Source organism: Panthera leo, chromosome D4 (assembly GCF_018350215.1).
Source record: "Panthera leo isolate Ple1 chromosome D4, P.leo_Ple1_pat1.1, whole genome shotgun sequence".
Taxonomy (NCBI): Eukaryota; Metazoa; Chordata; class Mammalia; order Carnivora; family Felidae; genus Panthera; species Panthera leo.
Window position 1 is genome coordinate 68,897,260 of NC_056691.1, and position 20,718 is coordinate 68,917,977.

The 20,718-nt window shown below is 42.7% G+C and overlaps 1 long non-coding RNA gene across 1 annotated transcript in view; it reads right to left on the reverse strand.

The window, feature by feature from the left end:
- LOC122205420 overlaps positions 1-16,195 on the reverse strand; it is a 194,231-nt gene extending 178,036 nt beyond the window's left edge. Inside the window, exon 1 of the long non-coding RNA XR_006196043.1 lies at positions 16,102-16,195. This is a non-coding gene — a long non-coding RNA (uncharacterized LOC122205420). The remainder of the gene's footprint in view (positions 1-16,101) is intronic.
- Between the last annotated feature and the right edge of the window lie 4,523 nt (positions 16,196-20,718).

Consider the following 20,718-nt stretch of genomic DNA (forward strand, 5'->3'; position numbering starts at 1 on the left):
CCTGCCACCATGTTGCCAGGTCCACTCCTATGACACCTGAGTTCCTCCTCCGAGTCTTCTCTTCGCTCTTTTAGAGCCCCAGACTCTACATTTCTAGATTCTCTGCCCCCAGAGGCTATAATATATGGTTAACTCTCAATCTCTCTTCCTAAAGAGATTATGTTACACACAGAGAAACTGATCTTCCCTTTGTCTTAACATCTCCCCTCTATTCTACATCCAGTGCTTTATATTTGAATAACTAGTGGCATTGTCAAAATATTTTTATAACAAAACATCAATATTCCTTCAAAGGTGATGAACTCTGCTAAAATATATAAATAGTCACAGTTCTTTAAAAATGAACTTTCAGGGGCGCCTGGGTGGCTCAGTCGGTTGAGCGGCCGACTTCGGCTCAGGTCACAATCTCGCAGTCCATGAGTTCGAGCCCCACGTCGGGCTCTGTGCTGACAGCTCAGAGCCTGGAGCCTGTTTCGGATTCTGTGTCTCCCTCTCTCTCTGACCCTCCCCCGTTCATGCTCTGTCTCTGTCTCAAAAATAAATAAACGTTAAAAAAAAAAAATGAACTTTCATCCCTTTTGTCTTACTGCATGTAAAAAGGTTAAGTCCAAATCTATTCTCTTCCCCTGAACTGTATAGCCCTCTAAGCATCAAGCTCACTTTTCAGCCTTCTTGAATTTATTGAGACTTGTTTTGTGGTCTAACATGTGATCTATCCTGGAGAATGCTCCATGCACACTTGAAAAGAATTCTGCAGTTTTTGGATGAAATGTTCTGCATGTATCTATTAAGTCCATCTGGTCTACTGTGTCATTGAAGGCCAATGTTTTCTTATTGATTTGCTGTCTGGATGATCTGTCATTGATGTAGTGGGATATTAAAGTCCTCTACTATTATAGTATTACTGTCAATTTTGTCCCATTTTGTCTGTTAATATTTGCTTTATATATTTAGGTGCTTCTATGTTGGGTGCATAAATATCTCCAAATGTTATATCCTCTTTTTGGATGGATCCATTTATCATTATGTAATGCCCTTCTTTATCTCTTGTTACATTCTTTGTTTTAAAGTTTATTTTTTCTAATATGAGTATCATTACACTGGTTTTCTTTTCATGTCCATTTATATGAAATATCTTTTTCCATCCCTTCATTTCTGGTATATGTGTCTTTAGATATGAAGCAAGTCTCTTATAGGCACCATATAGGTGGGTCTTGTTTCCCCATCCAGTCAGCCACTCTGTATCTTTTGACTGGAGCATATAGTCTACTTATATTTAAAGTAATTATTGATAAGTATGTAATTATTGCCATTTTTTTCATTGTTTTCTGGTTGTTTTTGTAGTTCTTTCCTGTTCCTTTCTTCTTCTCTTGGTCTCTTCCCTTGTGGTTTGATGGTTTTCTTTAGTGTTATGTTTGGGTTCCCCTCTCTATTTTTTGTATATCTATTGTAGGTTTCTGGTTTGTGGTTATCTTGAGGTTCATATATATCAACCTACATATATAGCAATCTATTTTAAGCTGATAGTCATTAAGTTCAAACACATTCTAAAAGAACTACATTTTTACTCCCTCTTGCCATGTTTTATGCTTTTGACATCATATTTTACACATTTTTATTTTGGGTATCCCTTAATAACTTATTGTAGCTATAGCTGATCTATTTTTGTCTTTTAACCTTCATACTATCTTTCTTTCTTTTTTTTTTTTTTAAGATTTTTAAAGTAATCTCTATATTCAACACAGGGCTCAAACTCACAACTCTGAGATCAAGAGTCACATGCTGTACTGACTGAGCCAGCCAGGTGCCCCATAACTTTCTTTTAAGTGGCTGATCCACTGCCTTTACTGCATGTTTACCTTTGCCAGTGAGATTTTTCTCTTTCATATATTTTTCCAGGTATGGCCTTTTCACTTATAGAAGACCCTTTAACACTTCTTGTAGGGTCAAGAAATGTTGGCAATGAACTCTTTTAGTCTTCCTTGTCTAGGAAACTCTTGATTGCTCCTTTAATTCTGAACAATAACCTTGCTGTGTGGAGTACTCATGACTGTAAATTTTCTCTTTTAGTGCTTTAAATATATCCTGTCACTCCCTTCCAGCCTGCAAAGTTTCTGCTAAAAAATCAGTTGATAGTCTTACAAGGTTTTCTTGTAAGGAATTATTTGTTTTTCTCTTGCTTCTTTTAAGATTTACCCTTTATCTTTAACTTTTGCCATTTTAATTATATGTCTTGGTGTGGATCTCTTTGGGTTCATCTTGTTTGGAACACTCTAGGCTTCCTGGACCTGAATATCTCCTTCCTTCCCCAGATAAGGGAAGTTTCAGCCATTATTTATTCAAATAAGTTTTCTGTTCCCTTTGTTCTCTCTTCTTCTTCTAGGACCCCTATAATGTGAATGTTGGTATGCCTGAATTGGTCCCAGAGGTCCCTTATACTACCCTCATTTTTAAAAAATTCTTTTTTCTTTTTGCTCTTCTGACTGGGTGATTTTTTACTATTCTATCTTCCAGATTACTGACCTGTTCTTCTGTATCCTGTCTGCTATTGATTCCCTCTAGTGTATTTTTCAATTCAGTCTTTATATTCTTCAGTTCTGTGTTTTCTCATAGTTTATAACCCTTTGTTGAAATTCTCATTGTGTCCCTCCAATTCTTCTCTTGAGTTCAGTGAGCTTCTTTATGACCATTACTTTGAACTCTTTATCAGTCAAGTTGCTTATCTCCATTTCATTAGGGTTTTTTCCCCTGAAGTTTTATCTTGTTCTTTTGTTTGAAACATATTCCTTTGTCCTTATTTTGTTGGATTATCTGTGTTTGTTTCTATGAATTAGGTGGAAAAGCTACCTCTGCCAATCTTGAAGGATTGCATGGGCCTGGCAGACTGCATGGGCCTGGCAGCTTTGGCTGCCCAGCTGGAGCTGGAGAGGGTATAGGCCATGGGGGCCCCCGGGTATCTGCCTAGGATCCACCTTGGCAGGTTGGCTGGAGCTGGAGCAAGTGCCCAACAGAAGGTCCAGAGGCACTTTGTACTGGGGCCACCCTGGCAGGACAGCTGGATCTGGAGTGAAAGCCTACATTTCTACAGAAGGATTTTAATGTTGGTTGTTCAGTTTCCCCAAGTTCCAAGGTGATAAAAAATATTGCATGAATTATGGGAGTAAATTTGCCTACAGATCCTTAATAATGCTTATGAAAGCCCTTCATCCCACAAAGACTATTTTGCATTTTTCCAGAGGTGCATGTTCTGCCAGTTGTGCCATTATTATAATACATTCAAAATATAAATATCAAGGACTTGGGGGCTATAAGACCTTCTGGATTACCCATGCCTATGTTCCTTCTTTAGCACCGAAAATGGAAAGTAAGCTCTCTCCTTATTATTTTAAGAGAGGGTATTTCCAGGGGCTCATTTCTTTAAAAAGCTAAAGGTCAGTAACAGCATAAATAGAGAACTCAAGACATGTCTATGGTTAGTCCTATGGTTAATGTGAAAACAGAAGGGACTGTTCCTTTCCATAAATATCCTCTCACAACCACACTCAGGTTTCCAAATATATCCACTGATGGAGTTCCAAGAGAGATGTTCTATCTCCAGTCCCACCAATTCAATGTATACTCAATACGAACAGGTTATGCTGGACATGGATAATTTGAAGTGGAGAGAAGCTTATAAGGATGACTTTGGAGTGGAAAGAATCCTAAAGCCAAGGTCAAAGTAGGAGGGATGTTACACAAGGCAGCCTAAGGCAGCTTGGCCAGGTTATCAGGGTTTTCACCAAGAAGTCAAAAGGTCTTTGGGCATCAGGACAGGCAGAGAATAGCACAGCATGTAGTGAAATCATAGATATGTGCAAGGTATGAATTGCTGATGAGGATGATGCCAGGGTAAAAGCACTTTGCTGAGCTCCACAGGGCAATGGCATAATGCTGGTACTACTGAACGCATTCTGCTTAGGTGACCACCCTCTAGGATCCAGGTGGATAAATGGCCTCTCCTGAAGGCACACTGAAAGGTCAGTCCAGCTTTCCACTCAGGAACTAGGGAAAACACACCCTATATGTAGTAAGCATGAAGTCAGCTGCATTCTTAGGGCCATGTGGTCCTCATCACTTCTTGTCCCTCTTTTCCAGGCCTATGCTGAGCTATACATTTTTTTAGAGAAGATTCCAGATAAACACAGTACCCTTGTTATTGGTATAGGTTCAGAGCTCCTTTTAAAAATGATGAACAAATTATTTCCTTGTTCAGCTACACCAAACTCAGCAGTTGTGCTCACATTACAAGGTGTGCAGGCAGTGCAACTAGGCTTTGATGTCTTCCTTTTTTTAAAGTTTATTGATTGATTGATTGATTGATTGATAAAACAAGAAGGGGTGGGACAGAGAAAGGAAGAGGGAGAGGGAGAGGGAGAGAGAGGGAGAGAGAGTATTCCAAGCAGGCTCTGCACTGCCAGAGTGGAGCCCGATGAGGGGCTCAAACTCATGAACTGTGAGATCATGACCTGAGCCAAAATCAAGAGTTGGATGCTTAACTAACTGAGCCACCCATGTGCCCCTAATGTATGCCTTCTAAACAGTAAAAATTTATACTCCACCGACCCAGAGGTAACCTGGATTCTAGGTTGGAAGTAGAACATCCCTGATGGTCTATTCCTTGAGCTGTGGGCCCCAAAACATTTGGTTAACCTAATACCTATTTGCCCTGGGGCACCTGGGTGGCTCAGTTGGTTGAGGGTCCAACTTTGGCTCAGGTCACGATCTCACAGTTCGTGGGTCCAAGCCCCACACTGGGCTCTGTGTTGTCAGTGCAGAGCCTGCTTCAGATCCTCTGTCCCCCCCTCTCTCTGCCCCTCCCCTCGTCCACCCTCTCTCTCAAAAATAAACATTTTTAAAAAGTAAAATTAAAAACTAATACCAATTTGCCCTTTACCACTTAGGGAGAGGAAATGGAAAAGGGAAGGGAATTGTGTGACAGCCTCACATTCACAATCCTACCCATTCCTTTCAAAGACAGAAAATTGTAGCATTATAATGATAATTAAAAACCCATTTTATACATGATTCTTCCAAGATCACACAGCTGGCATCATGGATTTAGAATTTTAAACCCAAATCCCCAAACCAAATATCTACCATGCTTTATCTTCAACAAAGGACAGTTCCTGCCAAAAGGAAAGGGGGTAGGTTTGGGAGCATGACTTATTTGCCAGCGTCCTGGGATATCAGGGTTTCACAGATTTTCAAAGATGCTGCTAGAGTCTTCAGTAGGGTATGTGGTCCTTTTGAAGTAAAGCCAGGGTAATGGGAACACTGAATTTGCTTTGTTAGAATCCCCTTGTTTGGCTCTTCTAAAGTCCAGCTTTTTCAAATAAAATGGCATGCTAAAAGCATTTTTGCTTTCCTGAATCTGAATGGCCCCAATGTGGCAGCCTCCCAGAGCATGCTGGGAAGAGGCAGAACGCCAAGGCATGTCCAGTGACCCAGTATCGCCTCTTTCCTGACCAGAACCTGCTGCTGCTGAGGCTAAAGATGAGTCAGTCTCCTTCCAAACCAAACGGTAATTAAGAGAGGATGCATTTTTAGACTGCTGTGGTCTGGTACTCTGCTGGCAGCTTTTGAAAGCTGTCAGAGCTTTGCCAAGAAAAAAGGGAAGGGACTAGCATCTATTGGTTGAGTAGCTATGACAGACTAGGCACTGTGCTAAGTGATTTACATACTTGGTGACATTTCATCTTAACAGCATCCTTGTAAGATAGGACTTTCTTGCCTCATTTTTTAGGATGATGATAATAACGTTCAGAGAGAAAAAATGACTTGCTCAAGGTCACCCAGCTGGGACACACAGTTGTGAGAATTTAACCCCAGATCTGCCTGACTCAAGAGTATATTTTAATCTTACATACCAATTCTTTGGAGCCAAATTTTAATGCCCCTGGAATTTGCCATGTACTCTGGGATCTAGTTCCTCAAGAAAAGAGGTGAAAACAATGGGTGCCCAGGAATTTCATATCAACGGTGTCCAACTCACATTTGTTCTTCAAAATTCAATGTGTCTCCTTCCTTTAAGACTGAGCTTCTTCCTCAACATGTAACTTGTGGACCATGCTGTCTGTGCATGGTCACCGATCCATGATGAGACAAATACAGAAATCTAAAGTGAGTAAATATTTATAGCTATGGAATGGAGTAATTTTTTGCAGCAAATCAAATAACAAGGTATTTAGGGATGTACTGTATATGTCTTTTCTTTTATTTTTCTAGTAACTCATTTTTAATGTGCCTTACAAAAATAGCAGTGTGTAACGGGTTGTGAATTAAAGAAATAAAACGGATTCTTTGTCCGAAGTTTGAAAAGCACTGTCCCAAAGTTTGCGAGATCTTCAAAAGTGAGGACCATCTTTTAGTGTCTTTTAAATGAATGCTTTGATGTAGGTCTGGATAACTGAGTAAATCTATCACTTAAGGGACGGCTTCTTGCTGAGAACCATCTCTGATCTGTATCACTAGCCACTTTAAGCATTTCTAATCTGAAGGGTGGCAAACAAGTGAGGCAATTAAAAGTTTGGATGCTACGGTCCGTGGAAACCGGATTTGAATCCTGTGCCTACTACTTAACAGCAGTGTGATCTGGAGAAGGTACTGTTTTGCTGTGACTTAGTCTCCTCCTCTAAAGAGACAAACATTAGAGATGCAAACCAAAACCATGATGAGATATCAATTCACAGCCATTAGGATGCTACAATAAAAAAAAAAAAATGGAGAAGAGGGGCACCTGGGTGGCTCATGGTCATGAGATGAAGCCCCGTGTCAGGCTCCAGACTGAGCATAGAGCCTGTTTGGGATCCTCTCTTTCTGCCCCTCCCCCCTCAAAATAAATAAATAAACTTAAAAAAAAAAAAAGAAAAGAATGTGTTGATCGGTGTGAGGAGAATTGGAACCCTTCCTTGCACACTGCTGGTAGTAATGTAAAATGGTGCCACAGGTGTGGAAAACAGTTTTTTCCTTAAAAAGTTAAACAGAGAATCTTCGTGTGATTCAGCAATTCCACTCCTAGGTATGTACCCCCAAGAATTGAAAACAGGACCTCAAATAGATACTTGCCCCACCCATATTGAAAGCAGCATTATTCACAATACCCAAAAGGTAGAAAACCCCCTAATGCCCATCGATGGGTGAGTGGATAACCAAAGTGTGGTGTATACATACAGTGGAATATTATTTACCCCTATTAACAGATCAACTGAGGCATATTAAAAACTTTGAGAATTTAAGCAAAAATCATTATGAATCAGGCAGTGCCCAACAGGAAATGGTTAGGAGCGCTCCACCGACAGGAGCCAGGACAAAGATTTATAGAGAAAGTGACAAAGAAAAGCAAGGAAATCATGTGAATGGCTGTTGCTTGAGGGTTCGCTTTATTTGAGAAAGTCCAGTTGGCTGTCTCTGATTGGTTTTCCGTGGGTTCTGATTTCTTAACCTTGAGGCATTTATAGGGCCTAGATTTTGGTTGGCCGACACAGACTGCTAAGGTGTTAGAGCTACCTCAGTCTACTGGCTTCCTTGTTTCATCCACTTAATACCTTTAAAAAGGAGGAACATTCTGACACAAAATACAAAATGGATAAGCATCGAAAACATTACATTAAATGAAAGCCAGGCACAAAAGGACAAATACTCTAGGATTCCATTTACATGAGGCACCCAAAGTAGGCAAATTCATAGAGACAGAGGATAGAAAAAGAGGTTATCGGGGTCTGACGGGAAGGGGAAATGGGTAGTTATTGTCAAATGGGTAAGAGTTTCAGTTTGGGATGATGAAAACTTCTGGAAATTGATATTGTTGATGCTAGAACAACATTATGAATGTACTTTAATGCCACTAAATTGTATACTTAAAAATAGTTAAGACGATAAATTTTGTGTTATGTATATTTTGCCACAATACAAAGAGATAAATAAAGGTATTTTCCCTCTTATTCTACTTACTCCTAACTGCTGTCAGCATATGAGTTGTGTTGAGCGAGGCTGGCAGGAAATGTGCGAAAGCATTTGATGAGGGGCTTTGCAATTTTCTGTACTTTTCAAATGTTCTGCAGTAAGCAAGTATTTTTTTCATGACTGGGAAATAAAGAATATGTTTTAAAAACTGTTTGAAAAGCAAGATTTAAATAGCGATGCTCTCCCCCATCAGAACTGAGAGGGCTTTGCCTCTGCTATAGGATCAGGCCGTGGAGTGGCTATTTTTATCTAGAGGCATCACCACAACCAGCTCAACTCAGCCACATTTTGTGTGTGTTCAATGTCTTGGGCTGGTTTTCAGACATCTAGGTGATTGGTGAAACCCCAGTGGCGCTTGTCTGGAAGATATTGGCTCTTAATCTCGAAGGTAAATTTAAGGCACATATATTATTGTCTCTCTTCAGTCATCTGCCTTTGAAGTGGGCTTGCCACTGAGCTTAAACTTCAAGATTTACACTGACACTGCCTTGGTCTCCCTAAATGGCTTCCTGTGGTTGGTGGCAGAAATGCAGGCAGCGTTTGGAGGGTGCAGCTGGATGTACTCATTCAGCAAATTCTAATGAAGCAGCTACCGGGTTCCAGGCACAAGAGAGACGGGGAGCACTCAGTGAGGTTTCTGCTGATGAGGAGCTCACAGTCCACAGGGAGCACCAGATGAGTAAATAAATGAATAAATAAAGTGTGGCAGGGTTAAATACCACACTAGCCAAGTGCAGTGAGACCACAGCCAGAGATTGTACAACTCGGGAAATATTCTTGTGGCCACTCCATCTAAAGTGGAAATGCCTGGTGGCTCTGCCAGAGCTTTCTCTCCTACCTCCATCTGTCCCTGTCTGTCTTATCACCTTTGTTCGTAGCTCACGCCATCTTGTTTATTCACTTGCAATTTACATGGTGATGGAGCGTCTGGGACTGAGGACACCCTGTCTGTCTCAGTCACCACTGTATGTCCAGCATCTGCGCAGTGGCACCTATGGAATTTCTACCCAGAAGCTGTTTAGGGACAGCAACCTACACGGAATGAAAGTAGGGCCAAAGCTCCATTTTCCATCAGGCCCTATACTGCTTGTTACAGTGATCTCAAGTATGCTTGGCATGGCTTTGGTGGGGAGACTATTAGAGATTTGGGAAAAGTAACTCAAGATACCCCTCTCCCAGCTGCCCCCTTGTGATAATCACTGTCTCATAGCCTCTTAGAACTCCAGAGGGGCCCATATATATTTATTTTAAACTTCCAATATAATTAAAAATTAAGCAATGCCAGAAAGAAATTACAAAAATTATGCTGCTTTTAAAATGCTCACATGTAATAAGTGAAAGTTGTTGTTTCCTTAATTTAAATTTTAGTTAACATGCAGTGCAATATTGACTTCATGAGTAGAATTCAGTGATTCATCACTTACATACAACACCCAGTGCTCATCATAAGTGCCCTCCTTAGTACCCATCACCCATCTAACCCATCTCCCACCCACCTCCTTCTATCAACCCTCAGTTTGTTTTCTAACAAACTCAGTTGAGTCTCTTGTGGTTTGTTTCCCTCTCTTCTCTAAACAGAAAGCAATGTTATTCTCTTAGTCACAGAATAATTCAAGTATTTTTTTAAATTCAAAAAAAATTTTTTAAGAGAGAAAGAGAGGCAGAATGCAAGCAGGGGAGGGGCAGAGACAGAGTGAGACACAGAATCTGAAGCAGGCTCTAGGCTCTGAGATGTCAGCACAGAGCCTGATGCGGGGCTCGAACTCACAAGCTGTGACATCGTGACCTGAGCCAAAGTCAGACACTCAACCGACTGAGCCACCCAGGTGCCCCAATTCAAGTATTTTTTTAAATTTAATAATAATGTATCTTGAACTGAATTTGAGATGTTTTGGGGGTACAAATTTTAAATTACATGATAAATGCCTTTTCTTAATCCTATAGGTCATCTCATTTGGAGAAAATGCCTCAAACCCCAACCTATTCTGATGAGACCCATGCCAAACAGTCCCCAGGTCACACTCCCCATTTTCACCATGCTTGGTATACGCCTTTCCTGGAGCATAAATGCTGCTCACCAATTGGCTTATAAATAAATGCTTAATGAATACACAAATGAAGGAATGAAGTCAAGAAAAGACAGTATATGGGTTGTGTACAAAGATAAGCAGCATCCCCAGAAGCTTGGTGGTAGGAAGATAAACAGCCTTCTAGGCTGAGGGGACAGGCAAGCAAAGGTATGAAACTGACAAATAGAACCATATGTTCTGGGAACTGCAAACAAGACAGAGCTACAAACAATGCAGAGGGAATAATGCGATCTCCAGTGTAATAGGTAGCAAGAGGCCAGATCCGCTGTGCTTTGGGAAGAGCTTGGAGGTGATGGGGAAGCATTGAAGGTTTTTAAGCAAGACAGCAAACATGATCCTACTTACTTTTTAGAGAGATCTCATTGAGCCCAGTATAGAGCAGAGGTTAGCCAAGGCTGGCCTATGGGACGAATCTGGCCCTCCACCTGTTTTTGTAAATAATTTTTGTTGGAATACAGCCACGTCATTCATTTGTGTATTGTCTATGGCTGCTTTTGCATTGCAACTGCAGTGTTGAGTAGTTGCAGTGGAGACCATTGAGCTCATAAAGCCAAAAATATTCACCACCCATCCTTTTACAGAAAAGAAAAAAAAAAAAAAAAAAAAAAAGCTAAGCCCTGATCTGGAGGAAGGTGGCGGGAAGAAAGTGAGATCAGAGGCAAGGAGACTAATTGGGAGCCTGCTAGGAACAAGTAGAGTGAGGATGAAAAGGAAGGAGCAGAGCAGATCAAGAGATAGTGAGGGAACAGAATTGTCAGGACTCAGTGTTTGGCGGGGGAGAGAGAAAGGGTGTTTGGACCACTGTTTCTCTCTTGGGTCACCAGGTAGAGGTCGCATCATTCACTGAGAAAGGAAAATAGATTTGTGGACAAGGAAAAAAGATAGAGTTTGCACATGCTGGGTTTGAGGCTCTTCTGGAACATCTAGGTGGAGATGTCCTCTAGGCAATAGGATAACCGAGCCTGGGGCAGCGGGGAGACACAGATCTAGGAGTCCTCAGCATGTTAAAGGAGGCAGTTAAAGCAGCAGGGGAGAATATACATCAAGAGAAGGGCTGTGGACTGAAGATGAAGCTCTGGAAACCCCCCAGAGCTCAGTTAGGGGCAGACAGAGGCATGAGGAGCCCAGAGCTTTCGGGAAGGCCACTTTCTACCCAGAAGCCTGATGTCCTGCTTTCTCCACCCTCTACCACCAAGACAAAGTGGGGTTTGGGGCTCAGGGGAGCCCTCTCTGCCTCCCAGCTCTAGGGACACCATCATTCCCATGCTGAGAGGGCTAATCATTTTCTGTTTATCACCACAAGCATTGTTCTCAGTCCATGCCAAAGGGATGCCAAATGCCAGGATGAAAAGTGAACTGCTCTGTGAGATGCTTGGAAGCCTGAAGTGATGAACCAGCTTTCTCTCTTTTCATCTGGGCAAAGTAATCTCGGTGGTCATTTGTTCTACCGATGTTCACTTAAGGAACTGTCCATACGTTTCATCCAGAGACATTTCAGTCAGGCCTCTCTCCCCAGGATCATCACTTTAGCTCTGGGCTTAGAGGGACCATATATAAATATAACATACATACAACTCTATGTATAAGTGATGTATAGCATATATAAATACATATACACACAAATGTGTATGTACTTTGTCTCAGTCCAACTGACAAACTGACGCCCAGAAGGAAAAGGAGCTTGCAAGAAGGTCACCAAGTTTATGGCAAAGCCAAAAATATCCCACGTCTTCTGATTCCAATCCCAGTGTTCCCTCCCACCCAGTTTCCCATCAAAGTTCCATAGGCCTTCACTGTCTTGATTTGAAGGGTGTTCCTTTCTCCTTCCCACATTGCACTTGAGTGCCCCCCCAACCCAGGAAGCTGTCACATAGACACATGCAGGCAAAATATTTGGGTTCTAAGGGGGTGGAAAGCTTATTGTCCACACCTCTGAATTTCCTTGAGTACTTTGGCCTCCCGCCCTGCCCTGACTCTTTCTTCAGAGGTGCAGTCAGTCCCTTGGTTGGTGCAGATGGCTCTTGCTGCATGGCTCCCTATGTACATCTTCATCAAAAATCCTGGGACTGGGCATTCTCCTCTCCCACCCAGTGATTATGGCTCAGTGGGTCTGCTCTGCAGATTCCAGCCTTCTTATGGTTTAACTATCCCCAAGTCAGGCATATTTGGCTCTAACACGGAAACACACACTATAACAGGTTTTACCATATTGAAAGTCATCTCTTGGTATTCATTGTGCTGACTCTTACATCTGTCTTCCAATTGGTTCCCATTGGAGGTGGAAATTAGGGAGGTTGTTGACGTCTCAGAACAGAGAAGTGGGAATTTTCAAAACAAAACTTACAGTGTATCTCTGGAAGGTGTAGAGAAGGGGGAGGTTGTCTCTGATATTTTGTCCTGTGGTAATTTATGTGAGACTCACATGCTTTATCCCTCTGAGAAAGAGGGAGTCCAAGGCTGAAAATATTGTATTTGGCTTGGGAACGAGGCCTGTCACAATCTGGCCCCGGTCTGCCTATCCAGCCCCATTCACCATGGCTGGCCGCTCTGTGGCCAAATTCATTTTTTCCCTCAGACGTGATCCAAACCTTTCAGCCACTAGGCCTTTACTCGTATGGGTCTTCCCACAGCTACACTTTCAGCCTGAGCACGAAACTCTGTGAACCAGGTCTGCAGGAGACATGAAAAGGAATGAGGTATCTCAAGGCACAAACCCTCTGGTCCTGCATTAGTTTCCCAGCACTGCCAGAACAAAGTACAGCAAACTGGGTGACTTGAAATTTATCCTCTCACAGTTCTGGAATCAAGGGGTTTGAAATCAAGGTGTTAGCAGGGCTGTGCTTTCTCCAATAGGTAAACCCTCCCTGCTTCTTCCTGGCTTCTGGTGGTGGCCAGAAGTCCTTGGTGTTCTTTGGCTTATAGCTGTATCACTGAATCTCTGCCTCTGTCATCACATGGCATCCTTCCCTTCATGCCTGCATGTCTCTGGGCTTTCATATGGCATCCTTCTCTTCTTATAAGGACACCGGTCATACTGGATTAAGGGCTCACCCTAAGGACCTCATCTTAACTTGATTACAACTTCAAAGACCCTATTTCCAAATACAGTCACATTCACAGGTACTTGGGGTTGGTGTCTCTTTTTGGAAGACACAATTCAATCCACCCCAGGTACGCTTCATTCTCCAAGGCTCAGTCTAACATCCATGGGGAATGTTCCCTAATGCCCCAACCAGATGGGGCCCTTCCTTTCTCTGCCCTCCCAGGAACCAGTCTCCATCTTCTGGTACTCATCTTATATTGCTTCATAGACGTGGAGAAAATGTGCCTCATAATTTGGAGAAAATGCCCAAGAGAAATGGTCTGTGCAGGGAGAATAAAACATTAATCTGAGCCCAAGATACTATTTACATAGCCTCTCATAGACTGTTGAGTTTCTGCATTTATTCTTTGGCCTGACCCCAAATTCTGCATGGTGACCTGGCTCAAGGAAGCCTTTCACAGAATCCAGGGTTGAATGGAGGCACTGGCAAAAACTGACCACAGCTGGCCAGGAAAGCCTGGCTAACAGACACCCCATGGGCCCCTCAGCCTGCCTGCCAATCAACAGGCGTCCTCCCACTGCTCTCTCTGGATATTGCCGAATCCAGAAAGCAGGCTCTTCAAGAGCAGCGTGCGGCTTGGCTGACTCAGGCCCACTTCCTTTCCCCACCCTGGTATTCACAGCTCCCTGTAGCAGCCCAACTGGCACATCCAGGCTGCTTCCCCACCCACATTCCTAAGCCACTCCATTTGGCCAAGACGAATACCTTCAGTCTTGCCTCCAGGACTGGAAGGGGTGGCTTGCTGTCCCTTGGGAGCCCAATTGGTGACCTGGGTTGAATCCTAGATACCCACAAATCTCCAAGTTACAGCATTATTTAGCCCAGGTTACAGGGCAGGGGGACTTTGTAATATAGAAATCATCAAAACGGGATGACCCTGGGTTCTGAATCCCAGCTCTGTCCTTTAGGCAAAGCTCTGACCTCAGACAAAGTCATGTAAATCTCTATGTTTCTATGATCCATCTCATGTTGAAATGGGTTTAATGGCCATTTCTTTGCGGCATTATTGGAAGGCAGCTTAGTGGTTATGAACATGGGTTCTGAAGTAAGCCAGCCAAAATTCAAAAGCAAATCATCAACTTGGAGCATATCACTTACCCCATCAAGTTTTCATCTCCTCCACTGAGGCTGTTACTAGGACAACTGGACTAGTTTCCTATGGCTGCTCTAACAAATTATCACAAACTCAGTGGCTTCAAGAACATAAATCTATTTGCTTATAGTTCTGGAGGCCAGAAGTCTGAAGTCAGTCTCACTGTGCCAAAACCAAGGTACTCCCTCCAGAGCTCTAGGGAGGAACCCATTTCCTGTTCCTTTTCAGTCTCAAGAGTTTCATCCCATGGACGGTGGCTACCCCGTCCATCTTAAAATCCAGTGGCATGGCATCTTCAAATCTCCCTCAGCTTACATCATTATATCACCTTCAGGCTTCCGTGCCAAATCTCCCTTGGCCTCTCACTTATAAGGACACTTCTGATTGCGCTCAGGGCCCACCAGGATGATCTCCCTATCTCAAAGTCCTTAATTAAATCACATCTGCAAAGTCTCTTTGGCCGTATAAGGTAACATTCATAGATTCCAAGGTAACATTCAAGTTCCAAGCTGGAACTTAGATACCTGTAGGGGCCATTACTCAGTCTACTGTGCAACATTAAAAATATATACTTAGCAGTATATTGTGGCACAGACCCCTCAGAATGGCCCCCCTGCTTTCCTGCCTCGTGGGAGGAACAGAGGCATCCAGAGGGTGGAGAGCCACTCAGGGAGATCAGGTCAGTGGCTATTTACGAACTGGATTTGAACTACTCCAATATTTTAACACCCAAATGTACCAGCTAAAATATGAGCCCTGCTATTAGTAAATACCATGGAGAGGAATCATGATGTTTGGATTCCACAATCCATGTCAAGTTCCTAGTATAATTCCTGGCATACAGTAAGTGCTCAATAAATGTTAGCTGTTAATATTGTCATTAATAGTGACATGGTGCTTCCTAGGGGCCTGAACTCTATTCTGAGTAGACTAATTCCACTAAAAGATGAGAGCCTCCCTCCAACCCCCCAGACTGCCTCTCTGCTCTCCCTTCAGGCAGCACAGATACCCCTGCATACCTGGGCACCTGCTGTCTTGGATGCCAGTTTTCCCCATCTTTCTCAACTTCCTCTACTCTTCTAGACTTCCTGGACTCACTGTCAGCAACCCCAGTTCAGGACTTAATCTATCTTCTGCAGCTGGCACTCCAATGAGAAAGTTGGGTCAACATACCCATTCATCAGCCCCCAGTTTGCCCAAAGAATAAATTATGCTTCCCACTTCCTCATCTACATATTATGTGCCGTGGCCAAGAATGCACTGGATGCTTCCAACTGCCTGGGAGCTGGCCAGACATCCTGAGCCTGGAGTTTGTGCACTAGAGCCAGGCTCTGACAGTTGCAAGAAGTCTGCTGGAAGATCCATTAGTCTGAGCTGATTTGCCAAGCCTGAAAAAGGACTCCAGGCTATACCCATCCTTGCAAGCTGTCTGTGAACTTGCTCTAAGAGTCTAAGAGCTGGGATCTAAGGCAACTGCCTTCTCATGAAGCTGAAGAGATGCAGGTCTACTGTAGTCTTCTCTACAAGGAGGAAGGTTCCAGGCTTTCCTCGGTGCTAATGGCCAGCTAATCTTTGAAGTTTAGCTTTCCAAATACGTGTGTGTGTGTGTGTGTGTGTGTGTGTGTGTGTGTGTGTGTTTACATCTTTTTTTTCCATCTAATAATTAGAGCGCAAATCCTGAGTCATAACCCTTGCTTGCCAGACTCACCGATAATGGTTACCACTTATTAAGTGCTTGCTATGCGCTAGAGAGGGTTCTAGGAGCTTACATCAATCCTCCAATTGTAATAAGGATGAAGAAACTAAGACTTACACAGGCTAGGTAATTTGTAAATGGTATTGCCAAGTCTTCAACTCACGATGTCAAAATCTTGTTTTGTTTCGTTTTGTTTTTCCCTATAATACCATACTGCCTGTGAATAAAAAACAATCTTTGAAACCAGACAGTTCTATCTAGTGGGAACATGGTTTGTAATTAACCATCCCTCCTACCATCTGAACAAGGTGGTAGGCATAGAGAAAATATAAAACCTCTCTCCTATGCCAGAGGATGAGATCCAGTAACATCCTCAGGGACCACCTGATTTAACCCCCCTTGTGCACATGGGGAAACTGAATCACTGAGAGGGACAAAGACTCCACCAAGGTCACCATGAGTACACAGAAGAGCCAGGACTGGAGCAGGATCCTGTGGCTTATCCCTCTCAACCTCGCTTCCCTGCTTCTTCCCACTGCCTGGGCCCCTGGGAAAGGGAAGAGCTGGGATTAGGGTTGCCAGATTTAGCAAAAATCAAAACAGGAGGCCAAGTTCAATTTGGATTTAAATAAACAACAAATACATTTTTGTATATGCAATATACAAGCAATATTTGGGACATGCTTTTACCAAAAAAATATTCCCAATGTATATGAAATTCATGTTTAATTAGGCCTCCTGTATTGTATTTGGCAGCTCTGGTTGGGATGGATCCCTGAGCAGTCAGGGCTTTGGGAAGGGACGTGTTGAGAGTGAAGAGCATCCACCCCTGGGTTGATTTCCAGGGGATGATGTGAAATTGAGAGAAACGGCCTACAGAGACAGAGCAGGAGGAAGACAAGGGATGCACAACCAGAATCTGTACGTTCCAACCAACTGGAAGGTCCATACTCACATGAACACCCTCCAGAGAGAGGAAGGGACATGGAATGACTGACAGATGCAGCAACAGGAGCACGAAGGAGGCAGCAGAAGGGAAGACAGAGGGGCTCAGCCTGTGTGTAGAACTTCCAGGGAAGGGACAGTGCTCAGAAGAAGCAGAGCTCTTCCAAGAAATGGTGGTCAATAGGAAGAGCCTCTCTCTCAAAATAAATAAACTTAAAAAAAAACCTAGCTCTTACTGCAGTGAATGCTCACTAAGCGTCTATTGAACGAATGTTGTTTTTGTATTTCCTTGCTCTCCCATTAAAAAACACATCAGGATCTTAAAACAAATCCCATACGTGAATTGAGTCCTCTGCTGCTTTATCACTCCTTGCTCTTCCAGTTTAAGAAGAGGACAATTGAATGATTTGCAGCTATGAAGGGGCCCCGAGGCCCCTAGTTTCTATCATCATTTTGGGGAGTTGCTTTGGCTCTCAGCAGCACCCTGGGTACTATTAAATAATTTGCTGAGCAGTAGTTTGTAGGAAATGGTCCCTTGGTGCATCAGAGTTTTGAGAATGAGGTCAATGAGGATTATTGGTGTTAGAAAGTAATTATGTTTCAAGACAGAGGTGGTGGTTGAGACAATGGGGAGCTAAGAGGAGGAGAGAAGGAGAGACGAGGGAAAGCACACAGAGGAGAAGAGATAGGGCTGTGCTAGGATCTGGTTACTCTCTGCTCATAGGCTGGCACATTTGGAGACTGAGGCAAATGATTTAAACTCCCTGAACCATTTTCCTGATATCTAAAAAGAAAGACTATATTGACAGATGGATTGAGCTGATAATTACTGAAAAACATTGGCAATTTTACTAATATTTATGTAAGGCCTATGATACACACGGCACATCCAGACCTATCCTCCTACTTCAATCTCAAATGACTCTAAAGTGGGCAAGATAGTCCAGGTTTCATACTAAGATTCTGGGAGAGCCATGATTTTCCAATTATCAACAGGCGAGTAAATGGCATAGCTAACTGCTATCGGACCAACTGCTGTTCTTTATGACCCTGGTACCCACAGAGGACCTACTGTGGGATAGGCCTCGTGATATGTGCTGAGAGAGTGATGTCAGCCAAACGAACTGGGTTCCTACCTTCATGGATCAGTTGGGGAAGAAAGACATTGAGTAAACAACTATGCGGCTAAATATGTAATTACACAGCATGTTAAATGAGACAATGAAATAAAATAAGTAAGTCTCCTGGAGAGTAAACCAGAGGGCAGAAAACTGAAATGCAGGAGAAGGCCTTTCTGCTGAAGGCAAGTATGGGCTGAGATTTGAAGTGTGAGTGTAATTTAGCCCGACCCAGAATGAAGCATTCCAGGCACACAGAAGAGAATATTTGAAAGCCATAAAGTATAAAACTGCAAGGACTTACTGTGGTCAGAATGTGTTTTTTCTTTTATTCTTTTTTTTTTTTTAAGCGTGTGTTTTTTCAATGAGGGGCGAATGTTAGATTAGTTGCAGAATTAAATAAGGGGTAGCTCAATGGTCCTCAACCTTGGCTTCTTCTAAGAATTACTAGGGAAAGTTTGAAAAAGTGCCAGTACACATGTTCCACAGCAGAGATCATAATATTTGGTCTTAAGTAGGCTCTGGACAAAAGAATATTTATTTATTTATTTATTTATTTATTTATTTATTTATTTATCTGAGACAGAGAGAGAGAGAGAGAGAGAGAGCGAGTGAGCATGCAGGGGCATAGGGGCAGAGGGAGAGAAAGAGACAACTTCAAGCAGGCTCCACACTCAATGCAGAGACTGACTTGAGGTTTGATCCCACGACCATGGGATCATGACCTGAGCTGAAATCAAGAGTGGGACACTCAATTGACTGAGTCACCCAGGCTCCCCAGGACAAAAGAATTTTTAAATAGCTCCCCCAGTGATTCTAATGTACAACCAAAGCTGAGAACCACTTGAACCACCTCTGAGAACAAGATGAACATTTTAGAACAGGATGAGGTGTTTCAATTTCCTCCTAATGGAAGGGCATCGAACATTTTTAAGCTGTAGGCAGGGCAATATTAGAGTTTCATTTTTTGGTGATCACTAGGATGCTGTATGGAGATCAAGAGTAGGGAAACAATTGCGAGGACTTTCGATACTCTGGTAAGATAGGTGGAGGCCGGGACTGGGGTTTTCACAGTCGAGATGGAGAAAACCAGAAGGAATCAGATATATGGGGAAAGCAGAATCAATGGGCAACGTATTTGTGTAGGACCACCAGAAACATGATTTCCAAGACTGGCATTTCTTGGATAATCATCTGGGTTACTGGAAGTACCAGTTACTAAGATCAGGAAAATTGGAAGAGAAGCAGGGCTAGTGTGGTTTTGAATCTGTTAGGTTTGAGATCCTTCTGAGATACTCAAGCAGAGCTGTCTTACAGGCAGTTTGATGTATACTTCCAGAGCTCCAAAGAGGTCTGGGATGGAGATGAAATTTCAGAGTTGCCAGTGGGTAAATGATCTTTCAAGATCCACATACTGGAATAAGATGTTTAGGGAGCCCAAGATGAAAGGAGGGCAAAGGATCCTGAGTCCTGAGGATCTCCAATGGGGAAGGGGTAGAAAGATTTAGAGATGTGGACCAGGGGACTAAGAAAAGAGGGAGAGGGAAAATCCTTTGGAATGAAGTACAGCTGCAGACAAAAGAGAACTGTCTGAGGAAGGGGGCAATGATCAGAGGGGTCATTGAATGCTGCTGAGCTGGCAAGTTAGACCAAAGGCTGACACATTCTGGGTAAGGCAGCATGGGGGCTTCTGACAAGTTGTAAAGGAGCAGTTTTGGTTAAGTGATGGGGGCAGAAACCAGCACGCAGTGGCCTAGAGATTGAATGAGTACTCTAGGACTCAGCAATGACATTCATAGCATTAAAAGATAAACTGAGTCATGCTAAAAATGTATTTGAGCAAAAATCTGTTTGAATCAGGCAACACCCAAGTAATGTTAGGAGCGCTCTACCCACAGGAGCTGGGGAAAGACTTCTATAGAGAAGATGCAGAGGCAAAGGAAGGCGATCATACGATTGGCTAGAGCTTAAGGGTTTGCCATATTTGGGAAAGCGTAGTTGGCTGATTGTGATTGGTTATCCTTAGGTTTTGATTTCTTAAACTTGAGTCATTTACAGGCTTAGGTTGCGGTTTGGTTATGGAGGCTACCAAGGCTTTAAAACCACCTCAGTCTAATGGCCTCCTTAGTTAATTAATTTAACAATTGTCTGTGGAAGGAACTTGTGCGTGAAACCAAGGAGTTCCATAGAAGCATGTTTAATGAACTAGTGTTTGTATTTGCAAAAAAAAAAAAAAAAAAGAAAAGAAAAGAAAAGAAAAACAAGTTAAAAAGCCACCTAAGAGCTGAATGGAAAATTAAAGCAAGGCAAGGAATGCAGCTACAGAGTTCAGTGGTCAAGGGTAAAGACCCTGGAGCCAGACTATCCATTTCAAGTCTCCTATTTTCCATTTATTTGCAGCATGATCATGGGCAAGTTATTGAAATGCTTTGTGCCTTAATTTCCTCATCTGTAAAATAGGATTAATAATGGACGATCTACCTCATAGGAGGGCTTGAGGAATACAGTAAGTTAAAATATATAAACAAATGAACAACTCAAATTAATAAATACCACCTTATAACTCAAAGGGTGTCAAAATAGTTTTTACCACCCCAGTTACAGACAAGTAAAAGGCAGCCCAGTGAGGGGAAAGTGGCTTGTGAGCCTGACCCCCAGATGTTTCTGGTAA